This window comes from Rhincodon typus, unplaced genomic scaffold (assembly GCF_021869965.1).
Source record: "Rhincodon typus isolate 14 unplaced genomic scaffold, sRhiTyp1.1 hic_rhity00000935, whole genome shotgun sequence".
Lineage (NCBI taxonomy): Eukaryota > Metazoa > Chordata > Chondrichthyes > Orectolobiformes > Rhincodontidae > Rhincodon > Rhincodon typus.
Genome location: NW_025966573.1, coordinates 27,674 through 38,055, shown reverse-complemented (window position 1 = coordinate 38,055; position 10,382 = coordinate 27,674). Strand labels below are relative to the sequence as shown.

The 10,382-nt window shown below is 43.6% G+C and overlaps 1 long non-coding RNA gene across 1 annotated transcript in view; it reads left to right on the top strand.

Moving 5' to 3' along the window:
- Positions 1 to 2,358: 2,358 nt before the first annotated feature.
- The window catches only part of LOC125481123, a 35,133-nt gene continuing 27,109 nt past the window's right edge, over positions 2,359 to 10,382 (top strand). The window contains exon 1 of the long non-coding RNA XR_007261218.1: positions 2,359 to 2,591. This is a non-coding gene — a long non-coding RNA (uncharacterized LOC125481123). The remainder of the gene's footprint in view (positions 2,592 to 10,382) is intronic.

The window sequence follows — 10,382 nt, the reverse complement described above, 5'->3', positions numbered from 1 at the left end:
TATCGGGGGCAAATGCTCCGGTGGTTGGAGTCATACCTGACACATAGGAAGATGGTCGTGGTTGTGGAAGGTCAATCATTTCAGCTCCAGGACATCTCTGCAGGAGTTCCTCAGGGTAGTGTCCTCGGCCCAACCATCTTCAGCTGCTTCATCAATGACCTTCCCTCCATCATAAGGTCAGAAGTGGGGATGTTCGCCAATGATTGCACAATGTTCAGCATCATTCGTGACTCCTCAGATAATGAAGCAGTCCATGTTCACATGCAACAAGAACTGGACAATATCCAGACTTGGGCTGACAAGTGGCAAGTGACATTCGTGCCACATAAATGCCAGGCTATGATCATCACCAATAAGAGACAATCTAACCATCGTCCCTTGACATTTAATGGTGTTACCATCACTGAATCCCGCACTATCAACATCCTGGGGGTTACCATTAACCAGAAACTCAACTGGACTCATCACATTAACAGAGTGGCTACAAGAGCAGGCCAGAAGCTGGGAATACTGTGGCGAGTAACTCACCTCCTGACTCCTCAAAGCCTGTCCATAATCTACAAGACACAAGTCAGGAGTGTGATGGAATACTCCCCACTTGCCTGGATGAGTGCAGCCCCAACAACACTCAAGAAGCTTGACACCATCCAGGACAAAGCAGCCCCCGCTTGATTGGCACCATTTCCACAAGCATTCACTCCCTCCACTACCGACGCTCAGTAGCAGCAGTGTGTACTACCTACAAGATGCACTGCAGAAATTCACCAAAGATCCTCAGACAGCCCCTTCCAAATCCACAACTACTTCCATTTAGAAGGACAAAGGCAGCAGATATATGGGAACACCACCACCTCCAAGTTCCCCTCCAAGTGACACTCACCATCCTGACTTGAAAATATATCGCTGTTCCTTCACTGTTGCTGAGTCAAAATCCTGGAATTCCCTCCCTAATAGCATTGTGGGTTAACCCACAGCTAGAGGACTGCAGGGGTTCAAGAAGGCAGCTCGCCACCACCTTCTCAAGGGCAACTAGGGGTGGGCAAGACTGCTGGCCCAGCCAGTGACACCCACATCCCACAAATGAATATAAAAAAAACTAATCGGTTCCAGAAGGAATTCAGATAATGCTTCTTTGCCTGGTGAGTGATGAGAATGTCGAAATTGCAGCCACAGAGAGTTTGAAAAGTTGACGCATTTAGGGGAAGTTAGACAATCACAAAGGGAAAAAAAAAGGATATGTGGATTGGATGAGATGATACAGAGATTGGAGGAGGACCATGTGGAGTATAAACGATGGTATGGACCAGTTGCTCTGTTTCAGTGTTGTGGATACAAAATGATCAGATTAATTTGTTGCTTCAGGCATATAAATGTCTCCTCATTCAGATTTGTGGTTGACTTAGAGGATTAATGCTTCTTTTTTTAATGATCTTCTGTGTTTGGAGGGCATTGCACAACATGGAACTCAGGTTGAAAACTGAACTGTTATGCAAAAACCAGCAAGGATTACCTCCTAGAAACCATTTAGTAACACACAGTTAACACTTGACTAGCAACATCAGTAGGCTCTTGGTTAACAGGCATCTAAAGACGGTGAACAGAGATCCAGAATAGTGGCAGGAATGTAAAATGAAAGGGAGAAAGAAAGGGACACAAAGGTATAATGGGAGAGGGAGAGAGTGGGAGGAAAGGAAGTTGGTTTGTCAATGCACAGGAATGAAAAGTGAGTTTTTAAATTAATCATTGAGGGGTTAGGGGTATTGCTGGCTGAGCTAATATCAAATACCCCACCCCTCAATGCCCTAAATTTACTGAGCACTGGGAGAAACAACAAAAGACCGACTAAGTATATTGTGATTTTCTTTCTCATATTCGCTGAAGCGATTTTTCAGGTATAAAAATATTCTTTAAAAGACTGTTTGATGGGGTTAGGGAAATTGGAATTAGAATGCAATGCAACAGAAATCTCCGGGAATACTGCCAACCTGAAGTAGCAACCATAAATAAAAAGAGGAAGTGCTGGAGAAACTCAGCAGGTCTGTGGAGAGAGAAGCAGAGTGTTTAGTTGGCTTTAACTCTCTGTCTCTCTCAGATGCTGCGGGACCTGCTGAGTATCTCTAGGAATTTCTGTGTTTGTTTTAGAAAATTAGCCCCGAGAACCCCAAAGACAATACCTATTTCATTTTCAAATCTATTTTATGGGCTAGACTAAAGAAAAAAACACTTCCCCTGAAACATTAAAAAGGGAACCTGTGTTGACTGCGTGTATTTTGGCTCAATATTGGATTTTATCTCGCTGCAACATATTGCCGGGGTGTATTTTGTCAGTCACGTTGCTCGCCGGATAACTTCCGCAAACTCATGCTGCAGTCGGTTCTTGCAAAGCAACAACTCAGACTCCAGCCTGAATGTGTCAGTCCCAGCGCCGGCTCCTTTAAACACAGTCAGTCAGTGCCCATCGCTGCGGGAACCAGACAATAGGAGGCTGATTGGTCTTTTGGTCAGCTACAATGGGGCTCAGTTTGCCAGCGCCCTGCATTCTGCCAATGTGGACTGGCACCCTCTTCAGTGTCCTCGTCTTGTCCACACATGTAAGTACATCTTCCTCTGGAGCTTTTCCATCTCGTGTCTAGTTTGGATTAAGAGTTGTGATGTATGTTGTCAAAGACCCCTGCTGTGTCGCCTTTCACCCCCAAGGAAGGCAATTTGTAAATATATTGTGTCACATCGTAAAACTCACTTTTGGTACTTAAAAAAAAAGTTTTCCTCAGCGCAGTTCTGGAATCCACGTTAGAAAATAAAGGTAAATTTGCCACTGTCTTACTAGAAGGTAGGACTGCTGTCATTAGAGAGAGACCACTGGTGGTGGTTTAACCTGAGGGTCAGTACACCTCAGGTGAGGAGAGAGGTTGAGAAGGAGAGCCCTTGATGGGAACCTCAACCCGTGATGGGAATTGAACCCACACTGTTGGCATCACTCAGCTTTACAAAGCAGCCTTCCAGCCAACTAACCCTCTTAATCCACATTATTGGAGAGATGTGATAGCACTGGAGAGGGTGCAGAGGAGATTTACCAGGACGTTGCCTGGGCTGGAGAGTTCCAGGAATGAAGGGAGGTTGGACAGACTGGGGTTAGAGCAGAGGAGGTTGAGGGGAGGGCAGAAAGATTGAGATGTATACAATTATGAGGGGCATAGATAGTATAGACAGGTAGAGACTTTACCCCTTGATGGAGGGGATCAATGACGGGGGCATGGATTTAAGGTAAGGGGCAGGACATTGAGAGGAGAGGGTAGTGGGAATCTGGAGCTCATTGCCTGTAAGGGTGGTAGAGACAGAAACCCTCATAACATTTAAGAAGTATTTAGATGTACAGTTGCGATAGTAAGAGAAACAGGCTATGGACTAAGTGCTGGAAAATGGGATTAGAATAGTTTCTGCACTGTAAACCCCTGTGACTCTACTAACAAAACAATTGGACCGTTTACTTTTGCAACTATGTCCTTGAAACTGTAAGTGCCTGAGGACTAATCTCCAAGTAAATTTAAGAAACAAAATGTAATTGCTATAATATTCTCCACTTTGTTTATTCAAAAAAACTTAAGCAAGTGAGGGAGTGTCAACAGAAGTATGATTTACAAGTAAACGTTATCCCTACTAATTTGCTACCAACTTTGGTGTAAATCTAAACTTCCTTTTTTATTAAAAAAAAGTAAAGATCAGATCAGGTCGGTGATTTGAGTCCCCCAGTGCTGATGCTACTGGCTGCTAACTTCATGAAAGTAATGCATTCTTGGCTTTGGAGCTCACTTTAAATAGGAACGTGCACTGGAGTTGTGGGATTGGATGTTTTCCTGTGGGGACAGGGATCATCTTTAAGACCTGATGAAAAGTACTTTATTGTTCACATGACTTTCAGTGTAAGATGAGAAGTTAGACTGCAAATGCACTAACACTCAGCAATCTAGGTGGGAGGACAGGCGAACATCCTAAAGGAGTTCTAACTGCACACCCAGTAATTCATTCTGGTTACATCTTGGAAAAGATCAATTTTCAGCATTTTTGGAGAAATAGCTGTGTTGAACTAAGTCAGGCAGCTCTTTCAGAGAGCGCAGATAGGCATGACATATAAACCTACCTGCAAACTTCGAGTAGGCCATTCACCCTCTTCTCTTCTGCTCTGTCATTCAACAAGATCATAGCTGATCTGATTGTGGCCTTAATCCACATTCCTACCTCCCTAGATGCCCTTATCAGTCAATCGTCTATCCATCTATAACACCGCCTTCACCATTCCCTGGGACCGTGATCCCGAAAAGTCACGATCCTCTGAGAGAAAAGATTTCTCCTCGTCTCAGTCTGATATGAGAGAACCCTCCAATGACCCAAGCTTAGTTGCTCCCACAAGAAGAGATATCCTTTCTGCATCCACACTGTCAAGTCTCCTCACAAACTTATGTGTCTTGATCAGATCAAAGACCAATGGATATAGACCCAACCTGTCCAAACTTTTCTCATAAGATAACCATCCCCCTCACCATCCCAGGGATCAGTCGAGTGAGCCTTTTCTAAACTGCTTCTAATGCATTTATATTGTTTCATAGATAAGGAAACCAAAGAGGGCTAAATGACTCCTTCTCTCCTGTAAAATACATTGATTCAATCTCAGGTTTCATTGCAGCTAACTCAGAAATTATTTTTCTAAATCTTCTCAAAATACTTTATTTTGTTGTTATAGGTACAGTTTCTATTCACTTCCCAGACATTTGCTACAATTCTGATTTCCTCCTGAGCTTAAGGGTGGATCTGTGGTTCAGGGTTAAGTGGATACTTCAATTTTTCTGTCTGCTTCCTCAAGCCAGGAGGAACGTTGTTTTCAATACAAAACAATTTACTTCATTAAGCTTATGTTCCCTGGGATTTAGAAAGCTCAGGAGTAATTGGATTGAAGCTTTCAAGCTATTAAGCAGACTGATAGGGTAGATGGTGAGCAATTATTTGTACTAATCTGGGGAGTTTAGGACAAGGGAACATTGTCTAAAAATTAGAGCTATACCTTTCAGGACTGAAATTCAGGACTGAAATTACAGAAAGAAAGGCAGAGAACTGGCAAATCCTTCAATGACAATTGATGTTAGACCTATTGCTAATTTTAATGCTGAGATTAATGCTAAATTAGTTCTCATATCAACCTTGACCTCATTGAATGGCAAAAAGAGGCTCGAGGGGCTGTAGGCTCTTCTGCCTTTCCTGTGTCCTTACATAGAAAGGTTATCTGATTCTCAAAAATATTAGGGACATTCTAGTAGCATCCCACTGGAAAGAAAGGTGTGAGATCTTGCACACATCCACATTGTAGAGGAATATGATTGCACTAGAAACGGCGCAGAGAAAATCTATCAAGATTTACCAACTAGAGAGTTTAGTTATGAAGAGATTTAACAGGCTGGAGTTGTTTTCCTTGGAGCAGAGGAGACTGAGGGAGGACATATTTAAGATGTCGAAAATTGTGAGGGGCATCGACAGGGTGGATGGGAAGAAGCTTTTCCCCCATGGTGGGGGGGATCAGTCAACAGGGAGCATTGATTTAAGTAAAAGGGAAGGGTGTTTAAGGACATGAGGAGAATTTTTTTCATGCAGAGGGTGGTGGGAACCCGGAACCTACTGCCTGTAAGCATGCTGGAAGCAGAAACACTCATAACATTCAAGGCACATACAACTATGAGTCTGGCATATGGCTATGCTGAAAAATGGGATTAGAATAGTTAGCTGATTGTTTATGGCTGGTACAGATCCAGTGGGCTGAATGGTTTTTTTCTGTGCTGTGGTCCTCTTATGGCTCTGTGGCCTTATCTGACCTATCCTTCACCAGATTGTGCTTAGCTGAATGTTAATGGGTTATTTGGAATGTCCAACAGGACAAAATACAACTGGTCAACCAAACTTCACATGGAGACTTCAAGACATCATGTCCTTTGGTCTAACACCTCACCAATGAAACACGTGAATAGTGAAAGAAACAGGGTGAATGATGGAGAAAAGACATAGAGTGATTCAAAGTCAAAATTGAGACAGAGAAAAACATTGGTAAGAAAGGATAGAGTCGATTAAGAGGGAGACAAAAAAGCATTAAGTGTGAAAAACAAATATTATAACCAGGCTATGTTTGAAAAATCCTGTGAAAGATATCGTGGATGCTGGAAATCTGAAATCTAAACTGAACCTGTTCTGAAGAATGTTCAGTGGATTTGAAACGTGAACTCTGTTTCTCTCTCCACAGGTGCTGCCAGGCCTGCTGAGTTTCTCCAACTATTTCTCTGTTTTTAACAAGGTGTAGAGCTGGATGAACACAGCAGGCCAGGAAGCATCAGAGGAGCAGGAAAGCTGACATTTCGGGTCTGGATCCTTCTTCAGAAGGTTTCTGAAAAAGGGTCCCGACCCGAAACGTCAGCTTTCCTGCTCCTCTGATGCTGCCTGGCCTGCTGCGTTCCTCCAGCTCCACACCTTGTTATCTCAGACTGCAGCGTCGGCAGCTCCTACTATCTCTGATTTCTCTGGTTTTGTTTGTTTCAGGTCTGCAGCATCCACAGTTCTTTGATTTGTTAAAACAGTGCTGCCAGGCTTGCTGAGTTGCTGTTCTTATTTGGAAATTCTAGTACTGGTCTTTGAGAATCTAGTTTATGAATGGCAGGATAGATGTATGAAAAGTGCAAACATTATTGAGCCAAGAATTGTAGAATATGATCATCATAGTGAAGAAAAGTGAAACTGTTTTTATAGGAACACAGGAATTCTAAATGTGGAAGCTGAGGTCCATTGAGTTCATCTTGTATCATCCTGGTAATCTTATGATACAGAGGCAGTAGAGTTATTGACTAATCACATTATCAATCTCTATTAATGAGGCCTACAATAGACCCTAATATGAAGCGAGGAGAACATGTGGAGAAGTAGATTCAAAGTCATCTGCTCCTCCCATGACATCTCAGATTGTTCATGTAACAAACACCAGAGATTTTTTCATTGAAGGAACTCTATCGAAATTGCATTTCTAAGTTTTGAAAAAATCATGTACCCTGAACATTAGCCTTCTGCCGTTAAAAGAAGTTTAATGACAAGGCTGGCATAATGATACTGCCAGGAAAGGAATGCATTTTAGGATCGTGAGCTGCAGCTTATAATGAGGCCATTCAGCCCATTGAACCCATACCACCGTACCTCTTTATTTGTTTCAATGCTAAAGCACCTGGCGAGGTTGCAATTCTTTCATTATTTGGGAATCAAAATATCTAGAAATTTGTCAGGAATTGGAGCTCTTGATGTATCTCCATTTCACAACAAATCGCTAGATTTGTTTATGAGGCACCAATGCCAACCACCAGAACTCACTGTTATTTACCAGAAATTTATGTTTTTACATATCTGGGAAGGCCAGAGTGGATTTAAAGCAAAAAATGCAGATTTAACACTCGTGGAAAATAAAGTACGCAACTCTATTTGGACTTTGTGCTCCAGTGAAGACATGCTGGCAAGGTTAATGCATATGGGGGTGCATTTCCATTTTTAACACTAACTGAAATGCACAAAAACACACGAGAAAGAAATGGGAGCAGTCCATTTGGCCCATTGAACCAGCTTTGTCATTCAACATGATTGCCTGATCCTGGGCTTCAAAATGAGAAGAGCCGCAGTTGATACTCTTCACTCGGACTGCCTGGATAAGAATGGTACAAAGAATGGAACCAGGCCAATATAGTCCAATGCTGCTGGACAATGTTGGAAAGGCATTGAAGCTTGACAGAGCTAAGACAGAGGTAGCAAATAGGTCAAGAATGAGGTGGATGCATCGTTTATTTTTGATTTGATTTATTGTTGTCACATGTACCTAATACAGTGCTAAGTTTTGTTTTGCGAACAATACAGGAAGATCATTGCAAACAAGGACATACAGATCATAGGGTGCAAAGAGAGAGCAAGGCATAAAAGGTTACGGCTGCGCAGGAGGTGCACAAATGCAAGATCAACATTAGATTCGGAGTTAGAGAGATCCATTCAGCAGTCTAATAACAGCAGGGAAGAAGCTGGTCTTGAACCTGTTGGTGCATGTGTTCAAGCTTCTGTATTTTCTGCCTGACAGAAGAGGTTGGAAGAGAGTATTACTGGGGTGGGAGGGGTCTTTGATGATGTTGGCCGCCATTCTGCAGCAGCGAACCATGTAAATAGAGTCCATGGATGGGAGGTTGGCTTCCGTGATGGTCTGGGCTGTGCACACCACCTTCTGTAGTTTCTTATGGTCCTGGGCAGAGCAGCTGCCATACCAGGCCATTATGCACCTGGATAGAATGCTTTCTATGGTGCATCTGTAAAAGTTAGTGATGGTCCTTACAGAGATGTTGAATTTTCTGAGTCACTTGAGGAAGAAGTGGCGTTAACAAAAACAGAAGCTCCTCAGGACTGAGGAAGGGTCATTGGACCCGAAACATTAACTCTGATTTTCTCTTCACAGATGCTGCCAGACCTGCTGAGCTTTTCCAGCAACTTCTGTTTTTGTCCCTGATTTACAGCACCCGCAGTTCTTTTGGTTTTCATGGAAAAGAAGTATTGTTGTGCCTTATTGACCATCACATCTACGTGGGAGGTCCAGGACAGGTTGTTGTTTATCGTCACTCCGAGTAACTTGATGCTGTTGACCCTATCCACCTCAGCTCCATTGATGCTGCCGGGAGCGTGTCCCCCTCCTTTCTTCCTGAAGTCAATCATCAGTTCTTTTGTTTTTCTGATATTGAGAGAGAGGTTGTTATCATTGCACCATGACACCAAGCCCTCTCTCTCCTTCCTACATTCTGACTCATCATTGTTTGATATCTGGCCTACAACAGTGGTGTGATCAGCAAAACTGGAGATGGCATTTGTGCAGAATTTGGCTACACAGTCGTGGATGTACAGGGAGTACAGTAAGGGGCTGAGTATGCATCCTTGCGGGTCGCCAGTGTTGAGGATTATTGTGGAGGATGTGCAGCTGTCTATCTTCACAGATTGCAGTCTGTGGGTCAGGAAGCTGAGGATCCAGTTGCAGAGTGGGGAGCCGAGTCCGAGGTTTGGGAGTTTTGGGATCAGTCTGGTAGGGATTATGGTGTGGAATATGGAGTTGTAGTCTTTGAGTAGAAGCTTGATGTAGGTGTTGTTATCCAGATGTTCCAGGGATGAGTGCAGGGCTGGGGAAATGGTGTCTCCGATGGACCTGTTTCACCGGTAGACAAATGGCAGGGTATTGAGGCAGGCTGGGAGGCTAGAGCTGATGTGGGCCATGACCAACCTCACAAAGCACTTCATTGTTATGGAGGTCAGAGCCACTGGGCGGTAGTGGTTGAGGCACATTGCGTGTGTTTTCTATGGTACTGGGATGATGGTGGTCTTCTTGTAGGAGGTGGGAACTTCAGATCGTAGCAAGGACAGGTTGAAGATGTCAGCGATACTTCCATCAGCTGGTCCACACAGGATCTAAGTGCACGGCTGGGGACTCAGTCACAGTCACAGGAGATATTATTATTTAGTTGTGGGATGTGAACATTGCTGGCTGGACCAGTAATTTTATTGTCTGTCCCTGACTGCCCTTTAGAAGGAATTGATGAGCTTCCTTCTTGAACCGTTGCAGTCCACATGCTGTAGGAAGATGCCCTTAGGGAAGGAATTCCAGGATTTTGACCCAGCAACACTGAAGAAATGGTGATATATTTCCAAGTCAGGATAGTGAGTGGCTTGGAGGGGAACTTGCAGGTGGTAGTGTTTCCATGTAAGTGCTGCCCCTGTGCTTCTAGATGGAAGTGACAGTGGGTTTGGAAGGTGCTGTCGGAGGATCTTGAGTGAATTTCTGCAGGGCATCTTGTAGATAGCACAAGTCTTTGTAATTTTGAGTGACTTTTGGCTACTTTGTTGTGGGGACTGTAACCTGATTGGAGGGATGGTTTTGGGATTGATGGGCATGGATTTTGGGAGGTGACAAAATGCTTCAGAGACTTTGAGAAGAAAGGGCAGTTGGAGATTGAGTGCAAGGACGGAGGAGTGGAAGTTTGTCTTTTTTGAAGGGAGGTGTGATGACCTCAGATTTGAAGGAGAGATGAATAACATCTGAGCTGAGAGAACTGTTAACAGTGTCAGCTAACACGGGAGATCAGCAATTTCAGAGAAATAGATTCTAAAAAGCAAGAGGTGGTCTCAAGAGGGCATGAAAGGTGATTGTAAACACACTTAAAAAGGTGTAAATTCAGGATCAGGTTGTGGGGAGTCCTTTTTGAAGGAAGAGATGGCAAGAACTGCCGATGCTGGAGTCAGAGATAACACAGTGTAGAGTTGGAGGAACACAGCAGGCCAGGCAGCATCAG